Source organism: Arvicanthis niloticus, chromosome 6 (assembly GCF_011762505.2).
Source record: "Arvicanthis niloticus isolate mArvNil1 chromosome 6, mArvNil1.pat.X, whole genome shotgun sequence".
Classification (NCBI taxonomy): domain Eukaryota; kingdom Metazoa; phylum Chordata; class Mammalia; order Rodentia; family Muridae; genus Arvicanthis; species Arvicanthis niloticus.
In genome coordinates, this window is record NC_047663.1 from 57,413,009 (window position 1) to 57,435,392 (window position 22,384).

At 41.4% G+C, this 22,384-nt stretch overlaps 1 long non-coding RNA gene across 1 annotated transcript; it reads right to left on the reverse strand.

Moving 5' to 3' along the window:
• Positions 1 to 799: 799 nt before the first annotated feature.
• Positions 800 to 18,345, reverse strand: LOC143442532 (uncharacterized). The gene is made up of 3 exons (XR_013110769.1): positions 17,936 to 18,345; positions 17,527 to 17,607; positions 800 to 2,067 (listed from the first exon to the last, which is right to left on the reverse strand). It is a non-coding gene; the product is annotated as an uncharacterized LOC143442532 (long non-coding RNA).
• Between the last annotated feature and the right edge of the window lie 4,039 nt (positions 18,346 to 22,384).

The following is a 22,384-nucleotide window of genomic DNA, read 5'->3' on the forward strand; positions in this document are numbered from 1 at the left end:
TTAGCCATGTGGTACAGCTCTCCTGGGCAGGAAGCACAAAGCACAGAGGAGACTCGGCTCACCCCATCTAGCACAGACTGTCAGGGACTGACCTAAACACAGTCATGGAGGCTGTTAACGCTAGCAATGGTGTTTCCTGGCATCCCCCTAAACCCTGGAGAGCCAAGGTTTCTGGGACAAACACTGCCAGCCCTTGCTCCTTTCATCTTCCTGGAGTGTTGTTTTCTAGCATTGATTTTTTATTTTTAATTATGTGCATGCATGTGTATTTTATGCCCATGTGTCTGTACATGGGTCTGTGTACATGGTTGCAAGTGCCCATGAAAGAAAGGGCATCAGGCCCCTTGGAAATGGAGCTACAAGCACTTGCGAGCTGCCAGGTATGGGTGCTGGGAATTGATCTTGGGTCATCTGTAATAGCAGCACAGGTCCTTCACCTCTAAGTGCATCTCTCAAGCTTCAGAGGTCGTGTCCTTCATGAGGAGTCAAGGATACAAATGAAGGAAGGCTGAGATGAGTTCAAAAATCAGAACAAACAGCATCTTTATTTGCAGAGATCTCTTGATATGATAAATTTTGTTGGTTTTTCTATTTTAAAAAGTAAGTGGTGATTATTGGAAAATAAACTTACCATTGGCCAAAGTCTAGGATTTTAATGCTGGCCTTCTGAATAATGAACACGTTACATGATTACACTATGCAACGACAAAGGTAATGTCTATGCCATTTCTCTACCATCTTAGAATAAATCATATATTACTTCTGAAGCTTCCAAAAGACCAAGCAAGACATGAATATGTGACTTTTTTACATTTATTTTATTATTTTTGAGAATTTCATACATAAGTACTGTATTGACATAATTTCCACTCCATTCACTCCTCCTCCAGCTCTTCCCATGTTGCCCCCAATCAATGAAGTCTTCTCTAGTTATTATTGCTATGCAATGTACACATGCACACACATACACAAAGAGAGAAGGGTACATATATATAAATGCAACCTGATGATTCCCTTTAAAGTTGTGCATATGTGCATGTGTTTTAGAGATGACCACTGGAGGTTAGATAACACGGCAGACCTTGAATAAGACTGATTCTCCTCCAATGACTGTCCACGACTCTTCATCTAAAATGAGATCTTATGAGATTTCCCCCATCCACACAGGAATGCTGTGTTAGTTTTGTTTGTTTGTTTGTTTGGTCAACTTGACACAAACTCCAGTCATCTGGGAAGAGGGAATCTCAACTGAGAAAATGCCTCCAACAGATTTGCCTGTAGATACGTCTGTGTGGCATTTTCTTGATTGATGTGAGAGGGTCTAATGCCTGTGCCCTGGACTACGCACTGCTCAATCCTACCTGCCCTTGTGGGTTGAAGGTGAGGTGGCACAGAATCAAGGACACAGACTCTGGAAGAAGGTGAGAAACTCAGGAATAAGCTCATCTGAACGTGGCTGCAAGCTCCTTTAATACCCTCCACCTGGGCCCCACTGGTCCCAAGAAAGCATTTCCTCTAAACAGCAGTTTCTGATTGGCTGGCATTGTCTGCATCAGAAATCCTTGGTCTCTCAGGCAGTCTTCAATTAGGTCCTTCTGCAGGAGATGCCTTAGTGGCTGCATAGTCCCCTGGCATTTTCGTAGAGGTGGCCGCTGCTGATCCTCCAGCTCACTGGACCCTTGGGTAGGTAGTCCTGAGTTGAATAAAAAATCTTATCTAGCAAGTCATGGAGAGTGAAACAGTAAATAGCATTCTTCTATGATCCCTGCTTCAGTTCATGCCTCAAATTTTCACTCTGAACTCCTGCCCTGGCTTCCCTTCATAATGGACTACAGGCAAAACAAGCCCTTTCCTCCCCAAGTTGCTTTTGGTCATGATGTTTCATCTCAGCAGTAAAAACCTAAGGCAGGTGTCAGCGTGCAGGTCTTCTTTAGGCTGCCATATTGTTAAGATTTCATTAGTGTGGTGTCTCTCTCACATACAGAAGATACTTTCTCAGCACAGACATTCTGATTCTCAAAAGAAGCTTCTTTGATGAGAGTGGTGAGAGGTCAGAGCTACACTTACCTGTGGGTATAAAAAGAAATATTTAGGTCACAGTTAGAGATTATACTGGTTTAGGAAAATGGCAATAGTAGGCTCTTATCTAGGATCCCTGACTCTCCAGCCATGGGAACTCATATATATATATACACATACACACATATGTATACATACATGTATGTATACATATATATGTATATATATGTGTGTGTGTGTGTGTTTGTGTGTATGTCTATGTCTATGTGGTATAGGTATAGGTATATATAACACTGGTACTATAAGCATGAATTCCCTCCCATTAGGCAGGCCTTAAGTCCAATTAGGTAACTGTTGGTTATCACCAAGATACAAGTGCCACTACTGAAGCTATCTTGCTATGCTGGTAATTACTGTGGTTTGTAGGTGTGACAACTGGGTAGGACTATTGATTCCTTCCCTCTCTTGGTGGCCTGCATAGCACATTTAGATACTAATTTAGTATCTAAATTTAGATACTAATTTAGTATCTAAATTTAGATACATTTAGAAGAAGGCTGCCAGGTCAGTTCTAGCTCTATTCCTCTAAGACCTATGTCTGATGTATGTGGGTCTTACCATTAAGTTCCAGAGAACACTCAGAGAGACCAGAAAAGCCTGTATTGTTTTGGGAGGCTCTTGGACATCGCTGACTAACAGCTCAATGGGAGTTTCTCGTGTCTGGCAATTAGGGTTTCTGTTAAATAGTTTATGGCTCCTGTGAGAAGCAGTATCACCCTGGCATAACTTCATTTAAAACACATAGAATATGCAAATTTAAGTAAATATAAAATCATATGTCTTCCTATGGCTTTTTTGATCATGTTTAATGTTCTTTATCCCTCTTCCTTTTATTCCCCTGGTAGTACCCCCCCCCCCCCCACTACCTCCCTATGGAGAGTTTTTGGAACTGCTTGGCAAAAAATTGACATTGGCCAAAGACAAGGAAATGGGCTTTAGGCAGGAATCTGACATTAAGCCATGATAGGGAAGTAAGTTCAGGCAGGAATCTAATTTTAGGCTAAAACAGGGAAGTAATTTCAGTCAGGAATCTAAATCTTAGGCTAGAACAAAGCAGTAGGCCTCAGGCATGAATATGACTGTGGGCTAGGATAGGGAAGTGGGCTCAGATATTTTGTCATCCTGATAAGCCCTTAAAAACAGTGATCATAGGACTTTGTTTATTGCCTTGTTTGTTCCTTGACTATTTACATTTATTGTATTGCAAGTTCCACAACCTAGAACTGACCTAAATACTTGCATGTAATTAAAGTGATTTAAAAGCAAATTGGGAAAAAATAAACCCGCCTCAGTCTTCAGCCTCAGAATTGGCTGGGGTAATGCTGCAATATTGTCTAATCGACTTTTTTCTTTTTAATCCTCATGCCTGTGCTAGAGAACCTGTTGACTGACTGGGCTGGCTTGGTCACCCCCTCACACACACAGACACACACACACACACACACACACACACCTCAGATGAAGCTTCCTCCACTCCACTTTCTCATTTCCCCCTTCTTAACATCTGTGTTCTATTAACTGCCCCACCCCACCCCTTGTTTTAATGTCAATGAACAAAGGTGAACCACTCTGGATTCCAGTAGCAATTCATGCCTTAAATCTCTGGACATGACCATACCTAAACTTTGAAATCTATGGAGGAATGATCGATTCGCCCAGAGTTCACAGTAAATGGGTCACCATTTTAGTGACTCGACAATATGCCACTGAAAGACCTTAAGCTTTTCATAGTTGCCTGAAAGATTTGGGGTATGGCTTTTAGAGGCTGGGAGAGAGAGTAGGTGTTTCTGGTAAAACAAAGCACTTGTGAGCACAAGCTCCTGGAATGCCATGCTCTCAGCTAGGTAAAGAGAGTTTTAAGAATATGGTGAAGAAACAGAAGAAGCAGGTGAGGGATATCAGTATGTTCAACGTGAGCTGAATTATAGAGTTTGAAAGGATCCAGATATACCAAGAGGGGAAAAGGCTTTTGAAGTGTCCTCACTCCCTAGACAACGTCCTATAGTCACTCCAAGTCTCAAAAAGTAAAGGCTGATACACTCTCTACAATTGGTGCAGTTGGCACTAAACCCTTCTTTGACTTATTGCTGGAATATAGGCAAGCGTCAATGGGGAGGAAGTCAAAGTGCTTAAGTAATCTCCCCCCCCCCACCAACACCCTGTGAAGACTAATCTTGTCAGTTTTGTTGGATTAGTAAAGTACACTTCTCTCTGTGTGTCTGTGATGGAGTTTCCAGACATAGAGCCTGAGGTCTTTGATCTATCCAGTGCATTAATCTCCTGAGTGATTCATACTATGATGGTATTATGAAAGTGCATGGCTAGATGCAGGTCCAGGGGACCAAGACCTTAGGAGATATATCTTGTCTTTTCTCTGCTTCCACACCCCCCTTCCCCTGACAGACAGCTGAAAAACCATGAGCCAAAATAAGCCTTCCTCCTTCAGCTTCTGTCAGATGTTTTTTGTTGTTGCTGTTGTTGTTGTTGTTTTTGTTTTTTGTTTTTGGTTTGGTTTGGTTTAATTTTTTTTAATCAGTGACTAGACACCCACTGTTTCTAAAAAAAAAAAAAAAAAAAAAAAATTTAAACTGAAAAACATACAAACGATACCTAAGGTGGCTACAAAACAAAGGGAGTCCTGTCCTAGGTGAGAAATCTTAAGTCCTTTACTAATATAGAGATTTCATAGGTGCCCTTCCTATTTATCTGCCCATACTATCAACATGAGCCCCGCCGCCTTCTGGAATGCTGAACTCTGATGGGATTCTGATCTCTGTCTTTCTTAGGAGGACTAGGAATTGATTGCTGAATGGATTGTTCAGAGAAACATGACAATCTCAGCTCCTTCTGCCAGTGGAACTAGCTTAGAAAGAAAGGGGCATGTGAGCCAGCCTTGACTAAGGGGACAGGACAGCTGGTCTCTTGGGAGTGAGTGGGACTTTCCCCAGCTTTCAAGTCAAACAACTTCAAACCAGCCCAACCCAAACTCCCTGTTAAATAAAATGAGCTGGATGGAGAGTTTCTCCTCCTCGGAGTTTGAAGTACACCACATGAAACAAACGTCAACATTCAAAGCTCACACTGACCTGCTTCCAGCAGAACCCACCAGTGACAGCCACAGAAGCACAGTGAAAATCCCTCCACATGACCTGCTTAGAAAACAGAGCATTGCTGGCCAAGTCTTATCAAACTGAGCAAAAACTCAAATGTCCATCATTTTTACTGTGTACACTTAAGCACTTTACAGCTATGATTCTTGATTTTGACTTTCTGCCTACTTGCTAATGCTGTTGCTTTGGTGGTAAATGCAGTACCTAGGAAATGCTGATAGGTGTTCATTCAGTTTAATCACTGACCAAGATAATGTCACTTCTCTTCAGGCAAAGTACCTCCATAGTGACAGAGTTTCCCAGCTTCCCAGTAGGTGCAAACCAAGCAGATGAACATATATCTGATAACAAGGAGACATAGCCAGAACCCTGGTCTTACCCAACCTTTTTCCCATTGGCCTGTATACTGCCACTTAATGTTTGTTAAAGTAGAGTAAAATCTACTTCCCTTAAACCAAATCTTCCCGTGAACCATGCTTTCCTACTAAAAGCAGAGACTGTGGAGACCTTGTGAAAAATTCAATCTCTGAGGCTCCATCTTGGACCTGCTGAACAAGAGAAGCAAGCATTTGATGGAACAAGACTTCCCTGTGACTGTGCACAGCAGGTGGGAAGCGCCAGCTACAGGATGAGGCCCTCCAAGCAAGGGAGGCTGCAGGGCTAGTGGTGAATCAATGAGAACCTGAGAAAGTCCCTGAAAGAGCCAGGAAGCCAGTAAGCAAACATCTGCCAGAGCCTGCAGAACAGGTCTGGGCAGCGGTTCCATGGGGGCTGTGGTGAGTGTCCTGGCAAAAGTCAATCCGGATGCTAGGAGTTCCAGACTCATCTTGGCTTTAATATCAGCAAAGAAGCACACTTCTGGATAGAAACACGAAATGCATCAGAAGGAAATCAAAGTTAGTACCTGGATCCAACCTGAAACCTGGAGCCAGGAAAACCAGGTCAGCTTGGGCCATTCAGCACCTGAGGCCTGCCAACAGCTCATGGAGACCATGTGAGGCTGTATGTGCAAAGAGGAGCTACTGAGAACAGGGGGAGAAGCAGGGTGCAGGACCAGCACAACATCATTCTAAAAGAGACAGCCACTGCAGACAGCTCTCAAACCGATTAAGAAGTGTACATGTCGATAAAAGAGACAAAATTGTTAGAAACAATAGGTTTATCCTTCTCCCTTCAAAACTCAAAAGGGGCAACTATATAACTATAAAAACTGCCATTATTCATTAATAATAATTTTACATCATTAGTAATAATTTTACAGACCCACCATTTTGATTCCTGACCACCAACAATCAAACAATTAAAAATTAAGGCAAAGGTTAATATTCACAAAGGCTTAGAAATTTCAAAATTAGTGTATGGTGTACACATAAAGTTAATCAGCCAAGGGGGATTTGTGCTGGCCCTTGATTGTAAAGCCTACCATGTCATTCTCATATTATTTTGAAAATTAATCAGTTTCAATAAGAATGTAAAGGCTTTTTTGACAAAATCAGCGACACTAGAGTTTTTCCAGAAAACATAAACACAAACACACACACAAAAAAGAAAGGGAGATAAAGACAGGAGAGAGAAAAATCTAGCAGAAAAACTTAGATTAGCTTACATATATTAACATGTATATTATAATAAGATAATTATTGACATAATGCATATAATACATTGCAGTGTATCTTCTTTCATATGCTAAGTAACATTTATATCAAATAGCATATAAAAGTGTTTGTTGGTATAAACTATGTCGTTAAAACAATATGGCAGAATGACATAAAAATATCAATAGAACGAAAGTAGACAGAGGTTTGCCTAACAACACATTACAAGTTTATAAATAGGAAGGTGCATTTTAAGATGGAACCAAGGGACTGACAGATCTACTATGTGGAGAACATCTGGCCTGAGCCATCTGCAAGATCTAGAAAATTCCAAGGTCTCCTATAGAGGCTGATTTTCTCTTCTCTGACTTGCCTGGCCTTGTGCTCATAGAAGCAGAAAACAGAAAAATGGATGATAATAAACATAGGATTAAAAACATAGATTAAAGAGAAAGAAGGCACAGTGGATAAGTGTGTATACTAAAATAAATAAGATGAAATGAGGGCTGGAGGGATGGCTCAGTAGTTACAAGCACTCGTTGCTCTTGCAGAGGAGCAGGGCACAATTGCCAGTATATTCACACTCATAGTGGCTCCCAAGTACCTGTAACTCCAGTTTCAAGGGATCCAATGCCCTTTTCTAGCTTCTACAGATACTAGGCACACACGTGGTGCACGATACACATAGAATTATAAAATTAATATATCTAAAAACATGTTTAAAGGAAAGAAATGATATGGAAAGTCTACATCCACTTTAAGCAGCAGATACAATGGAAGAGATGGAATGAGTGGTATACGTCATAAAAATCAGGCCCAAAGCAAAGGAACAAATAGGAAGAAATCCTGAGACGCACACATGGTCTATGAAATACAAAGTTTATCAAACTGTGCTTTCTAGTCATGATGCAAAAGGAGAGAATGAAGTAAAAAGAGAATGAAGAAAACAGAGATTCAGAACGATACTTCAGGATCTAACAATACTTAGAGACAAGTCACTATTTTAATGCTAAGTTGATGGCACAGAGGAGGGACTTGAATCAAGGAATAGGAGAGACAACAGATTAAAACACTTGCAGAGTGACCAATCAACACAGAGACCCGTCATAAAGCCAAACAGGGCCTCTGATAATGAAGAGTCCCCTAAAAGGGAAAGAAAAAACTAAGCAATCTTTTACACAAAAGATATTCTTCAAAAACAAACAAACAAACAAATAAATAAATAAACAAACACCTGAGAGGTGGACCTGGAGTCATAGGCTTGTATATACCCAGATCCTCAGGAAGCTAAGACAGGAGGACCAAGGACACAAAGAGGCCAACCTAGATGACTTAGTAAAACCCTGCTTCAGAGTGAAAAATAGAATATGGACAGGTCACTGGGAGAGTGCTTGCTCAGGAGCACAAGGCTATGCTTTCAGTCTCTGCACTGTTTAATAATAATAATAATGATGATGATAAACTGAAACAAAATCTGCATATTAAGCACATTCAACATGTACAGAAATTAAGTGACAGAAAATTATTGGCATCAAGATGTCACCTCAGTAACTGACTTCAAGGAGAGAGATATAATCTCTACATATACTGGCAGGACATAATGTTTCAGCACAAGAGAAAAAGTCAGAGTCTTCAGATTTAATCAGAGTAGAAGTCATCACCAGAGCCAAAAAAAAACAAAAACAAAAAAAAACAAAACCCACCACTCAGAAATTCCAAGGGAAGTAAAGCCAGAAACAAGAAAATCTAGCTAAGTTCATTTTTAAGAGTAAAGGCGAACTTTTAAAAAATAAAATAAAAATATGCTACTCTGAAGCCCTTGCAGGGAGAGAAAACAAATTCCTCTTTCTTAGTGATTCTTAAAATACTTCTGCCTCAAAGTGCAATTGTTGGGAGCCAGTTTTGACTGTGAAGCTTTCTTCAGATTTACTTCACCTCCTCTTTAGTTATACAGAAGTCAAGGCTCGTCATTAAAATAATACAATTTTATGACAGCTCACAGGTATCATGGAACAGGTCCTTTCAGTAAGCAAAAACATCACAGGACACACACATATGCACACATGAGCACACACACATATACATGCACACACATGTGTACATATTCATGCATACCCACAAGCACATGTACACACATGCAAGTTACGCTGTAGGCTACAGGTTTGAGAAGCCCCTTGTATACAACAATCTAGAGATGCTCAAGTCCCTTCTACAAAATAACATCACACATGCCTTGTACAGAGATCCCTTTGAACCCATGGACAAAATTCCCTGTACACAGTCACTGAATCAGAGCACAGGTTTCTCTGAAGGCATCCAGGCCCCTCCGCCTCCCTATGACCACTCACTCCCTAAAGTTGCTTGGGCTCTTAATCACTTTATTTCAAGGCGGCCAGGAGAAGGCAGCACAGTCTGGCCAGCCCTGATCAGCTTTCTTCCCATTAGAAAGCCTTTGCAAGCAAACAGGCTGTGCTTTTTACCTTACTCAATAGCACAGGCATCCTTCCAGGGTGGGCAAGAGACACCTGTGGGAGAGCAGCGTGGCCTCTCAAAGGAGAATCTTGTCCATAAGGGATGTGCTGCCAACTGTCCTTTAAAAAACATCAGCCAGTCCTGTGTTTGGAAAGGAAGATTTCATAGATGGACTGAGGTATGAAATGGACTTCCCAAATTCATCCTTTGGGAATATTTAGCAGTTGAGTTTGAACTTGAAGGTAGAAAGGTACCTAGAGCTTCATCATAGGCAAGGGGAAAATTATGTAGTGTTTAAAAGGCATTAATCTAGCCTTGGTTGGGACCTCACCTTGCGTTTGCTAGCTCTGTGCCCTTGAATAAATATCTGGGTGCCTCGTTTTTCCTTTCTGTAAACTGGGGATTATTTGCATACCTCCCAGAGGCTCTGTGAAGGTTCCTGGAATGATGCACACAAAATGCTATCCCAGCTTGCAACCCCAAAGCCCCAAGGGCAGGTGGTGACAGTGAGTCACTAGCAGCTGATATGATCTCAGATGCTCAGCTGCAGCAGACGCCTCAGGGTGACATCATAGCAGACTACCCAGCATTCAGTGGCAAGCATCTTTGCCTTCTTTCAGGAGTCTGTGCTTCCTATGGTCAAGCCAGTTGGGCTCTCATAGTCAAAATGTACACATCAAAAGAAGTGAGGCGGCCTTCATGCATGGCAAGGCTCGCCATTTATTCTGGACAGGTATCCCAACACAACAGGTGTGCTATGCCTCCAGAGTACCAGTGAATATGGCCACCTGTGGTTCTGCAGCTGCTGTATGGCCTGGCCTCAGCCTTTCTCACATGCAGCCTCACACCACAGATGTGGAGCACGAGACACCCACTGAGCAGATGCCAGAAGCACGGTTACACCCTGGATTCGCCTCTATGGACCATCCACAAAGGATACTGTGCACAGACAGATTTGCCTCGTGCACCCTTCCCAGGTGGTGCTGACCCAGACAAGGGAAAGAGTCTCAACTCAATGGGCAAGGCCCCTGGTAATCTTTGCCACTGAACTAAAAGCTTTCAAATGGGAGACAGAAGTGCCATAAATCATGGAGGTGACATTAAATATTTGTCACTGTAACACTTAAGACTTGTTTTAAGTTCATTCCATTCTGAAAGCTTGTAACAAATAATTGGATGACCTCCCCTCCACAAGCATGTCTCCTTTTGCTCAACACACGGAAGAGCAAGCCCCTGCATGGGCAGGCAGTTCTCAGCCACTGTGTGGTCTCTGGTCCCGGCCAGATGGGGAATCGTCCTTTTTGTTTAAATGAAGCCAGCTCTTGCTTCTATGACATGAGGGTGGCCACGGCTTTAACTGGACTTTCTTTCAAATTGCCCATTAATCTTCCCTCCGCGCCCCTGCTGAATGAGTGACTGGAGTAAACTGTTTACATTCTGATGTATCAAGAGCTCTCCTTGGGTTAGGCTCGCCTTGGATCTCATGGGCAGCCAGGCATGTTTTCCTCAGGCTTGTGTCTTGAGAATCAATGTGGGATGATATAGAATTAGTTGTCTCTTTCCAGCTCCAAGAACATGTCAGAGAAAAGTTGCTTCTCAATGATTTCCAATGCCACCATAAACCTCTCATCTTAACACTCACTGGTCAGTGGACTATCCATCTCTCTCAAAAATCAGTGTTCTAGACCCCTGAGGAGAAACCAAAGCCACACAGACCCTTCCCAAAAGCTAGTTTTTCCCAGACTAGCAGTGAGTCTGTTATGGAAGAATGAATGCTGTCATCTGCCACAGCTTTCTAGGACCCGAAGAGCAGGACTGACTAGGTGGAGCATTGTCAAGCAATAACAAGGGGAGATAGCTGAGGAAAAGGATAAACACTCCCACCCACAGCCCCACTCATCTCAGATATCCACTTCAGACCATTTGTTTTTCTGGTGTGAATTCTCAAGTTGACTTTCTCCATGCTGGGAATGGGCCCCGAGGTAGTGTGAATATCGAACAGGCACTGTACATCTCAGTGACAGCTGTAGCCCCCAGCATCCACTTTAATAATGACCAGGGTAGACAGATTCAGGAAAGGCTAAGCAGGCAAGCATTCCTGAAGCAGGATCAAAGAATGAGAACAGACCTCCCATCTACTGCCCAAACACTTTTCTATTAAGTTTAAATTAATCAGATTTTAACTACAGGAAGATAAATCAATCAATAGCCTCTGAAAGAAGATGAAATTACTAGGAACTTCTTCCCTCCTTCAATTTCTGCCTCCTTCAATTTTTTTCAGCCTTCTTACAAGTTCCTAGCTTCATCTCACCAAAGGAGCATTTGTTGTGTAAACAAAGAGTGCTGACGCTCTCTCCCATGGTCTCAGTACTGGGGAGGCCTAGGCAAAAGGGTTATTGTGCATTCTCAGCCAGCACAGACTATAGGGAAAGACCTCATCCAAGACAATTTTTTAAAAGTAAACAAATACAGTACTTCTCTGGGTCTTGCCCAAGCTTGACCACTAGTGGCCACACTCTTCTGGTGAAAATCTCCCCAACCATCCATCATTTCAGTTTGCTCCTAAGGAGAACAATGTGGATGGGGGCATTGCAGCTGGGTGGTGGACTTCAGTTTCTTCATCTGATACTTTACAACAGTGTCCCTTGCACAAAAACCCTCTCTTCTGTGCCAACCTCCTCTGTCCATATGACATCTAGAACCAACAAAATGTCCATGAACCCACATCTCATCAAGAGCATACCAATGCTGTGAAAGATCACACCAGCATTTTTTCTTCAAATCCTTCCAGCCCCGTATAAATACTTGCCAATGAGAATTACCTGCACAAACACCATGACATAGATTTTAGAAGAAGAATCAAAAACTTCATTATAGAACTCAAGTAGTTTGAGAGGAGATACTTAGAAAGAGCTCAAGAAAACCAATGAAATGGAGCCTAAGGAGAATAAGAATCAGAGTGGTGCCCAAGAAAACACAAATGTAAAGATGGTGGAAATGACAAAGACAATGCAGGTATTGGGAACGGCATGCAATAAGGAGATAGAAACAACGACAGGGACACCGCTGAAATGAAGATGGAATTGGAAAGCCCAATAACTCAACCAGAAAACTCAACGGGAAGTCTTAAAGGTAGAGTGGATCAAACAGAAAATAGACTATAAGGGTACAGAGAAGACAGACCAAATAAGCAAGGAATAGGAAACAATTACAAACACAGAAAGGGGACATAGAGAAAATCTGGAGCACCATAAAGAAACCGAACTGTTGAATTAGAGAAAGAGATGAGGAAAAGAATCCCAAATCAGCAGCACAGAGCAGATCTTCAACAAGATCATAAAAGAAAACCACCTCAAACCCAGGAAAGCCATACTAGTACAGATTCAAGCAAGACACAGAACACCAAGTAGACAAGGCTAGAAAAGAAAATCCCCAGGGCATACCATTGTTAAAACAGTGAGTGTTCCGAACAAAGGAAGTAGACTGAAGCTGAGGGAGCAAAAGGCAAACCTGTCAGAACAACAGCTGATTTTTTAATGGAAACGTTATAAATCAGAAGAGCGTGGAGCAATGCTCTAAGAGACAGACCATGGTTGTCAGCCTAAACTGATATGGCCACAAAATGATCTGCCATAATTGAAGGTGAGAGAGAAACTTTCTACTACATAAACATCCTTAAAAATATATCTAATAAACCAAACCTAAAATAAAATAGGAAGAATTATTTTGGACTTAAGAGAAGAGTAAGCATAGCCAAAGGCCTATGGAAGGAACTAAATACTAGCCATAATTATTAAAACACAGAGTACCACAGAAAGCACAAACAACACCAAAAATCAACAACACCAAGACCACGAATAATACACATTTCAACAATAACTTTAAGTATCAATGGTCTCAATTCTCCAATCAAAAGGCATGAGCTGAATGGATCAGGAAACCAAATTCAGCTGCCTGTTGTTTCCAAGAAATAGCACCTAGCTTTAAAGATAGCCAGTGCCTTAGAGTAAAGAGGTGGGACAAAGTACTCCCATCAAATGGAGCAAGCAGGTATCATTGCAAGTTACCTTTAAGCGCCTACACCAAAAAAATCTGAAAGAGCACAAAAACAAAGAACAAGAACAAACCAAGTCCAAACAGAGTCAACGGCAAAAAGTAATAAAAATCAGAGCAGAAATCAGTGAAATAAAAACAAAAACAAAAACAAACAAACAAACAAACAAAAAACAACAAAGAAAGAATCAATTAATCTGAGAACTTGTTCTTTGGAAAGATAATAGTGCCAGACCCTTGGCCCATGTAACCAAAGGAAAGAGGTGATCCAAATCAAGAAAATCAAAAATGAACAGAAAAACATTCCAAGAGACACCAAAGAAATTCAGAATATTGTAAGGGAGTATTTTAAAAATCTTCACTCCACTAAAGTGTAAAACCTAAAAGAAATAGTGAATTTCTAGATTGAGCCAATACACCAAAATCAAATCAAGAAAAGGCCAACCACATAAACAAACCTCTAACAAGTGAGAAGATTGAAGTAGCGACATAAAGACTCCAGTTAAAAACAAAACTCAGGGCCAGATGGATTCAAATCAGAATTCTACCAGACTTTCAAAGATCTTTAGCCAATTCTTAAACTATGAAAAAGAAAGAAGGAAAAGAAGGAAAAATGCATAGGGATACTCCCAAACTCCTTCTATGAAGCCAATATTACTCTAACACGAGACCTAGATAAAGACAGACAGACAGACAGACAAACAAACAAACACACACACACACACATGAAAACCCATAGAATAGTACCCCCAATGAACATAATTTCAAAATATTCAACAAAATACTTACAAACAGAATACAAGCATACATTAGGGGGAAAGGAGTACACCATGACCAAATTGGTTATATATGCAAAATGCAAAGGAATGGTTCAACATACACAAGTCAATAAATGTATTAAATTGCATAAATGAACTTAGAGACAAACATCACATGATCATCCTAATAGATACAGAAAAAAGGCCTTTGAGAAAAATGTGTCAAGTCTTAATAATCAAAGCCCTAGAGAATGTAGGAAGGAAACACAGTTCCATGTGATAAATGTTGTACCTGAGAAATCTACAACTTCCATCATCCCAAATGGAGAAAAGCGTGAGGCAATCCCACTGACACCTGCAATGGGACAGAAATGTACACTGTCCTCACTTCTTTTCAATACAGTGCTCAAAGTATTAGCTGAATGTGATGCAAGAGAAAAGAATTAAAGAGATACAAATAGGGAAAGAAGAAGTCAAATGATCCCATTAACAGATGACATAATAATGTATATTAGAGATCACCCCCAAAAAGTTTTACCAAGAAAATTTTAAAAAACAATAAATAAATTCAACAATGTGGCAGAATCAACTTGCACAAATCAATAGCTTTTTTTATACACCACCAACAAGCACACAGAGAAGATCGTGGACACATTTTCATTCACAATAGCCTCAAGGGAAGGAAAATATGTAGGAATAAACCTAACCAAGGAAGTGGAGGACCTCCACCATGAAAACTTTAAACCTCTGAAGAAAGACATTAGAAAATGGAAAGACACACCATATTCATCAATTGGTAGAATTAATTTCATGAAAATGTCCATTCTGCCAAAAGCTATTTACAGATTCAATGCAATCTCAATCAAAAAATCCCCATTTTAGTCCTCATAAAAATAGAACAAACTATCGTAAAATTCATATGGAACCACAGAAAATCCCTCAATAGCCAGAATAATGCTGCATTAAAAAAATAATGAAGGTATTGGCATTCCAGATTTTAAGATATATTACAGAGCTGTAAAAATAAAAGCCGGGCGGTGGTGGTGCACTCCTTTAATCCCAGCACTCGGGAGGCAGAGGCAGGCAGATTTCTGAGTTCGAGGCCAGCCTGGTCTACAGAGTGAGTTCTAGGACAGCCAGGACTACACAGAGAAACCCTGTCTCGAAAAAACAAAAAATAAATAAATAAATAAATAAATAAATAAATAAATAAATAAAAACAATATGGTACTGGCATCAAAATAGACACATAGATCAAAAAAAAAAAAAAAAATCAAAGACCAAACCAAAACATAAGCACACTTGATTTCAGCCATTTAACAGCTGACACAGTTGACAAAAAATAGAAACTGGATAAAATAAAGTATCTTCAACAAATGTTATTGGGGAAACTGGTTTTCCACATGCAGAAGAATGAAATTGGATCCATTCCTGTCACCTGGCACCAAAACTAACTCCGAATGGATCAAATACCTAAGTGTGAAACTCAAATCCCTGAAACTGTTGGAGAAAACACAGGGGTGCCCTGCTATAGTGTCCTACCTATAGGAAGGACTGTCTTAATATGACTAAAGAGTAAAGACCAATAACTGACCAATGGAACTGTGTAAAACTCAAAGATCTATACAGCTAAAGAAACAACTGTGTGAACAGGAAGACCACATAATGAGAGAAAACCTTTGCCAGCTACACATCTGACAGTCGATTGATATCTAGAATAAATAAAGAACTAAAAACAAAGCATTAAAAAAAAAAAGAGCCATCCTAAAAACCAGGCCTGGGATCTGAACAGAGAGTTCTCAAAAGAATAAAAAAGAAATAGCTAAGAAATATATATGAGTGTCTATATAAGAAATATATATATATATTTCTAGTCATATATTTCATATATATATATATATATATATATTTCATGGTAGAATTAATTTTGTGAAAAATGTCCATTCTGCCAAAAGCTATTTACAGATTCAATGCAATCTCAATAAAAAAAAATCCCCATTTTATTCCTCATAGAAATAGAACAATCTTAAAATTCATATGGAACCACAGAACCATATATATATATGGTTCACTATCCCTAGCAATTAGGGAACTGCAAAGCAAAGAAACTCTGAGATTTTATTTTACCCCAGTTAGCACATGATGTGTAGTACTGGAGATGTGTAGAAATGGAAACCCTCATTCGCTGTTGAGGGAAATGCAAATTGGCCAAGCCAGTATGAACATCAGTGCGGAGAATTCTCAGAACGCTAAAAGTAAAGCTACCATATGACCCAGTTACAGCACTCCTTGGCATATGCCCGACAGACTTACAATGTCAAAGGATCTATAGATTCTTGCTCAGCCATGTTCATTGCTATCCTATACCAAGTAGCTAAGGAATAGAAAGAATCTAAATGTCTATCAACGGATGAATGGCTAATGACAATGTGGTACATATACACCGGAAAACTATTCAGCTGTAAAGAAAAAGTCATGAACTTTGCAGGTAAGTGGATGGAACTAGAAAAGATCATACTGAGTCAAGTAACCCAGAGCCAGAAAGACAAGCATTGCAGGTTCTCTCTCATTAGGGGCTCCTAGCTCCAAATCTTCAGATTTAGGTATGGCACTCACCCCTCATCAAGAAACCTTCTCTTTGTAACAGACAGAGACCATTAGAGTAAATCACAACCAGTACAAACGCAGAGTTGGTTGTAATTGTTCTAATTATATGGAATACCTTTGAAACAATATGCACAAAACCAGCACTGGTGTGCCGCTGGGAAGAGATAGCTGTTGCTTTAAGGATAGAGAGAAATCAAGTGTTGCCTTCCATGTTAGTTATTCAAAAACCTAAGTAGTGTCTAACGAGGTGACTCAGAGGTTAAGAGCCTATACTACTATCGCAGGTGACTCATGCTCACTTCCCACAACCTACACCAGGTGAGGCAGCTCACAACCACCTGTAACTCCAGCTTCATGGCATCTAATGTCCCCTCTGGCCTCTCAGGGCACTTCACTCATGTGCACAAACCCACACAGGAATTAATACACATTGTTTAAAAAAATAAAATCTTTCTTAAATGACTTAAATATTTGTATCTCACTTCCTGTTTTAAAAGACCAACATGGGAACCTACCCCAAACAGTAAGAAGAAGACACACATCATGGGTGTTGAGTTACTTAGTCAAAATATATGTGTCACTTGTGTTCAGATTATTCAGTATGAAGCCACTGTTGAAAGAGACCAAGGATTTCTACATATCCCTGAAGGGACTGCAGCTGGGATGCAGGCTGGAGCCACAAAATGTGTCTGTTAATAGAATTCCTGTCTCAGAGGTGCAACGCTGCCACCCGAGCGGCACGTGGAATCCGGCTTATTGATAGATGAATAAGATTGAACATGACACCTGTGTCCAGGGACTCTCCTGGTGCCGTTTAGCTAACACTTAGAACAGCTGCTTTGGAGAAATTACCTTCAGACCGGGCTCACCCTGGCAGAACAAAACCATCACCTTAAGTACTTTCCCAGTTCCCCACAAATGAGAATTCTTGTCCTGCAAGAGAGAACAGTGCCATATTTTATTCAAAATCGAATCTGTCGCTTCTTTTTTTTGTTTTTGTTTTTTATTTCCTCTGCTGTCTACCTTAGATCACGAAGCCTGTTACAACAATGTCTTTCTGAAGGACTCCGGCAGTGCCATCTTTGCAGACTTGAATGGCCATTCAAAGTTTATGCTCAATGAAGCACACAGACCTTTCAGTGTCTGCTCTGAAACCACTGTTTCAGCCTGCTCTTGCCCATCGCCATGTCCTGGGCTGCCTTCAGCCCTGTCACCCTCTTCCCAACCTCTAAGCCATTGCTCAGGCTTGTCTCTCCATTACCTTCTTAATGGGCCACCGCTCATTTATCAAGCCTTGGATCCAATTCCCCTCCCAGCGACATATTCTTCAGCTCTAGGAGACCAAATTGATGGATACCTTCTTAATTCCGGGGCAAAGACTTGGCATGAATCCTTACTGTAGCTTGTTACCACACTGCCTGATTGTGTCTCTCACCTCTCTCTCTCCCAGTATTTGTCATCCCCACTAGAGACTGGTGTGAAGTACTCATGTTTATACCAACTGTGCCTAGGTTACCCAGCCTCCAGAACACAGTAAAAGCTCTGCTGTCTTTAGTGCACAGGAATTCTCTAATGGCTGCTGAAATTCCCACTTCCACTTTTCATGTACAGAAACATTTTAGCCCGGGCAAGCTACATTGCCTCAGGCAGGCTGCCCTGCCCCAGGCAAGTTGCTCCAAATGGAGCTTCTAGTTCTCTCTCCAAACCTCTCTCACTTACCTTTGTTTCTGTTCTTCACTGTGCATACCCAACTATGGTGTGACATTGCTGAGCCCCAACCAGGAGGTCTAAAATAAAACAACCAGCTGTGTTGACAAAGATGTGAACTTCTCATTCGTTGCCAGTGGTGTGTATGGAACATGCACAAAGGTGTTTGTGACAGCACACATACTGGACACAATCCATCACCAGAAAGACACAAATGTACTGAGTCATCCGATGGAATGCTACAGAGAAGTGAGAAGGAATTGAAGTTTTACAAAGCCAGGAGAATTTTTTAAGTGTCCAAAGGACAAAAATAAACAAATAAACCAAAGTTCAAAGTCAAGAAAAACATATCTATGATGATAGAAATCATTGCTTGGAGCATAGCAACGGTTGGGAGGAAGAAGAGCCCCGCAGTACTTCTAAATATTCCAATTTGTGATCTCGGTTGCTACAGTCCTTGTCTTTTAAAGGTGTATCAGACTTATGATTTGTATTATTCTGGAGTAAAAACAAAACTCCACATCATTTAAATAAAACCCTACAACATCTGTCTTGCACCTTCATCTACATGTAGTCATCACCAAATGGCCAGTTGTCAATTAACTCATGGAATTTTGCTGCCCTTCATGCATCTAAGTACAGTTGGGAGGAGGTTCAGTGGTTTTGAATCAAGCTAAGACCGTCAGTATGTATCTTAAGTTTGCCTTTGGCTTCTCTCCATGTAGAGTATTGAAGCCAGTATCTGTAGAGCTCTGACAACCTAGTCTTGGGCCTGTGGGTGGCTGGGTATCTTGAGTACCCCCTTCCCTGTGGAATCTTTGGTTATGCAGGGGCTGTTTGACATCTAGGTTACCAGCAACTTCTACTCTATTCATCTCCTTCAGATCAACACTATTTAAAGAGAGGGCCACAGATATTAACCTTTTAAAGTTTGTTAGAAATGCACATTATAAACCCCACCTGGATGACCAAATGAGTTCCAGAACCCTGGATCCCAAGTTTCTGTTTTAATAAGATCCCCAAGTATATTAAGCATTGCTGGGAGCCAGCCTTACTCCATTTTGAAAGAATAGTTTTAGGTTTTGTTTTTCCTCAGCTAACGACTCCTGAGAAAGCAGATGGCCAATGGTCACTGCACCCTAAGGAAAGTGGTTGCTGTGCCCTGAGCCAGACAAAAACATTGGGGCTGCAAGATGTCTGCCATGGCAGAACGCCCAGCTTCTATGAAGTTCCCCCAAACACATTATCCCCTTCCCTGCCTGTATCAATTGCCTGAGAAAATACAGCTCGATGGACCTTGATCAGAACACTTGACTTAGTCAAGTTCTTTGCATCTCCTGTCCCTTTCATTCTCTCCCCCTTTCTCTTAGGGTACCCTGTTGAGGACCCTGCAGGCCGGGGCAAAGCATGACTTTTACATTCTATGTTGGGATGCAATTGCAGTTTGAGCTTAAAATGTCCCCCCACCGGCTTGCGTGTATGAAGCCTTTGTCCCCAGCAGGTGGCGCTATTTGGGAGCTTGAGAGATTGAGGAGCATTTGGGACATGAGCCTTAGCTGGTAGAAGCAGGTGGCTAGAGAAGGGCCCTAAAAGTTACAACTACTGCCACTTTTGATCTACTTCTCTCTGCTTCCTGGTCCATGACATATAAAGAAACCACTGTCACACATACCAGTTGCTATTAGCTCACCACCCCTTCTTTCCACATGGGCTGAAATCTCCCTGAAGCTATAAGCCCAAATAAATCTTCCCTCTCTTAAGTCATTTTTGTCAGGTGTTTGGTCACAGTGATGAAAAAGTAACTAACACGGACGTGTTGACAGCTGGGCTCTCATCCATGGTTTCAGAGTTAGCCAGTTCTTAGAGCTAGCTACTCAGTGGGTATTTTTCAAATACAAACTCACCAACCAGAGCTCACCCAATATTATGTCCTCTATCAAGCTTGGGGGTTGATATCCACCATTCCTGATCTCCCAGGGGCCAGCTAAAAGACCACCAGGGCCAATGCCACAGAGCCCTGAAGTGAGTACAGTATGCTCAGCTTACTGATCTTCCCAGCCAGGTTATTCATGCAGAAATCACAACGCATCTCATGCCTACAGCTGTCCCTTCCCTGTGCAGCCCCAGCATCATGATGCATCTTTCTTAGTAGCTGTGAACTGTAAGCTACTTTTTCTTTCCCTTAAAAAAGATGACTACTTTTATTTAGTGTGTGTAAACGTGCATGAACAAATTGCCCTGGAACATTAGTGGAGATCAGAAGACAGCTTGTAGGAGTCTGTTCTCTCCTTCTATCATGGGGATTTAACTTAGGTCATCAGGCTTGGCATCAAAGGCCTTCAGTGGCCCTGCCTCTCACAAGCTACACAAACATCTCTTCAATGTACTTGTCTCCTTCTCTGTTGGTGTCTCTATGCCTTTACTATACTTTATTGGGTTTTTCTGGTTTCTACTTTCATCCGGACTTCTGGTTTACCACCAAGACAACCCCACACAGGTCTTCTGCCCTGAGGCTACTACAAGGTTATAGCTATCCAAACTACACTGCCAAAGTCCTCTGGAACCAGAAAGCCCTTGATCTGCATCACCCTCCCGTCTTCCATCCCCATGTCATCAGTTCCCATCATCCTTTGTACATGATTGTCTCCGTGTTGACCCTCCAGGCTTCCCACTCTTATAGAAAGCTGAAAGTTAAACCAAGCATAATAGCTGTCACTGTCTTTAGTGGAGGAAGCTCAGAACTACAAAAGGAATTGGAAGTTGCTCTCTTCCTCGTCCTCCCGTTCTTTCTCTTCTTCCTCTCTCCCTTTTCATTTCTCTCATTCTCCTCATTTCTCTCATGAAAACTTGTGGAGTTTAGGGGAATGCAAACATCAGTCTCTCAGTAGCTCTCTTTTTTACTTCTGATTTTACTTTAATACTACTATAACATCTTAGAGACAAAACTTGTACTGTAGAGCCTTGTATCTGAAGACTCTCTGTGCTTTCCCCTTTATATATTTCACAGACTAAAATCCTTTAGAGTCAACCAGACAGCAGAAAATTCTATTATCTTTCAAGTTCTCCCTTCAGTATCTCCTCTTCCATGGATGCCGCTGTGATTTTCACTCTGAGTAGAGCTGTTCATTCGATTTTCATTCTCTTGGCAGTTTTCTGGGACTCTGTCATGTAACCCATCCTGCTTAGACTTTAGCAGTCTAAGAGACTCATAAAACCATATAGGCTCTTGCTATTGCCTTTGATTTTCTCCCAGAAGATAAGCCCCTATTGCTAAAGATACCATGTCTTTGAGCACAAAACTCAAAGGATCCAAGCTGGCTGTGACCTGAAAGCCTCCTCCCTGAGGACTAACTAGCTTTTATAAAGCCAGAAGGTTCTATGTGAGCTACCAATGGAGGGAAGCAACTGGTAGTCCTACACAGCTATGATGTATGGGAATCACAACAATGACCAGCACAGCAAGATATCCTTAAGAACGCAAGAGTTACATGCGTATCTTGGTAGCAGCCAACAGTTGTCTAGTTGAACTTAAGGCCTGCACAGTCTAAAGAAACTGTGGATCTTAAAGAATGTTAAGGTAATATTTTAAAAATGCCACTGGTTGAGCCGACTATCTATGTGGTGGCAGTTCTGCTTAGCTCAGGCCCGCCATGCGCTGGGGCCTAAAGCCAAGCGCTCCACAGCTAGAAGCAGCCAGACGCCATGTGCATGCCACAGCTAGAAATCGCCAGTCAGAAACACCGGCCCTTGCACCCACGAGATGCCAGCGTAGGAGATGACCCTGCCAATCTACCACACTGTCTCCACAATACTTGGCTGAGCCCAGACCATCCCACCATCCACATGGTACCCGGTAGAAATGAGACTCTAATGCTTAAAGATTATCCAATAGCTTTATATATTTGGTAATGCTCAATTAACAAGATGACCACACAATTAGAGGTGTTTCCCAATATCTAACCTTAAGATATAAATCATTACCCAGGACCAATCTGGACCCATG